Raw genomic sequence first — 1,598 nt, 5'->3', positions numbered from 1 at the left:
TTAGAAATCAAATAATCATGATTAAGATTTGATTCATTTTCGGTTTAATTGGTACGTGTGTTATTGTAGTGACATTCTAAGTTATTTTTTCCTTTTTAACGATTTCTTCTTTTCGAACTCATGACATAGACTATTTCGTTGTTCGTAAGTGATCGAGATTGCCTATTTGATTCTGCATTTGTGGACTTTGATCGAGCTATAAATTTAATTCGTAGGGAGTGATGTATATTATTCACTACTTACCTCTCAACTTATCTTTAAAACTTTGTTTATTAGGTTGGGTTCCTTTTATAACTCAAAAAAATTTAAGAATTTTAATATCTCATAACAACCAATTATTTTATTTATACATATGTTTGGTTACAAGATGAATCTCGTGAGCTGACGTGGCCGACTCGTCCTTGGGTAACCCCCATGGTCTAAGGACTTTACCTCTTATTGATAACTTTTGAACTGATGTAAACACTTTCGTTTACTAATACGAATATGGCATGACAAATCCACCAACTATAATTTAAGATAAAGCAACCCCGACTTCAAACACTGAAAAAAATTGAATAAAATTTGGGTGAGAAATGCACAAACAAAGATCCCCATCAAAAACCTCTTCCAACCAATCCTTACCACTGTTGTTTTTCATGTTTTACATTTAGTTTTAAGCCAAATACTTCTCCAACTTTTCCATTTCCTCCACACTTCCAACGTATAAAGGCACCCGTTGATGAATATGCAAAAACCAACCAGCATTCAAAGTCCAAATCAATTCCAATTCTAGACCATCTAATTGACCTAAAAAGTCAAAGTAAACACATAATATATTAATATGACATACCTCGGTTGGTTGGATGTCAAGTACTCGTTGATTCTCATCGGACACTTTTCCACCCGCTTGTTCAACCAAGTAACTCATGGGTGCACACTCATACAACAACCTAAGCTTACCATTCTTACTTTTTTTGTCTCGCGGGTACCCGTAAATCCCTCCATACAAAAGTGTCCTATGGAAATCACCAACCAAACTACCAGTATACCGAGCCGAATATGGTTTGCCAGTGGGACCCAGGTCCTTTAGGTCATCCATGTATTTCTTGAGCTTGTCGTCCCATAGTTGATAGTTTCCTTCATTGAATGAGTAAATCTTGCCCGATTTTGGGATTTGAATCTTTTCTTGAGTGAGGACAAACTCACCGTACATTGGGTCTAAGGTGAATGCGTATACAGCGGTTCCTATTGAGAGCACGAAGATTATTGAACTCGAGTACATGCAGTAACCGGCTGCTAGGAGGTTGTTTCTGGGTTGGCATACGTTAATGATACACTTTTGTTCAACGTTGTCTTGCTGCATTTTGACATTTTGGTCATACTCAATCACTTCAAATCAAAGTTAACATGTATGTAGGACATAAATGGACAACGCTGATCCATGCAACCCTTCACAAAAGTGGAGATTTGAACTTGTTACAAGCTTATTTATCACAGGTTACATCTTGACTAAGAGTGTTCACATACATACATCACAGGTATGATCAGATATAAAACCGAGTGTGAGTGAACAATGTGAGTACATGACGTTTTGCATGAACAGAAGCTCATGAAAA

General features: G+C 36.7%; 1 pseudogene; it reads right to left on the bottom strand.

The window, feature by feature from the left end:
* Positions 1-655: 655 nt before the first annotated feature.
* On the bottom strand, positions 656-1,345 carry LOC143596369 (fructose-1,6-bisphosphatase 1, chloroplastic pseudogene; annotated as a pseudogene).
* Positions 1,346-1,598: the final 253 nt, after the last annotated feature.

The sequence above is a fragment of the Bidens hawaiensis genome, unplaced genomic scaffold, assembly GCF_021521415.1.
Source record: "Bidens hawaiensis isolate Kalapana, Puna unplaced genomic scaffold, B.hawaiensis_p1.1 tig00046293_1, whole genome shotgun sequence".
NCBI classification, from domain to species: Eukaryota; Viridiplantae; Streptophyta; class Magnoliopsida; order Asterales; family Asteraceae; genus Bidens; species Bidens hawaiensis.
Note: the sequence above shows the minus strand (reverse complement) of the source record. Positions and strands in the feature narration are given on the sequence as shown.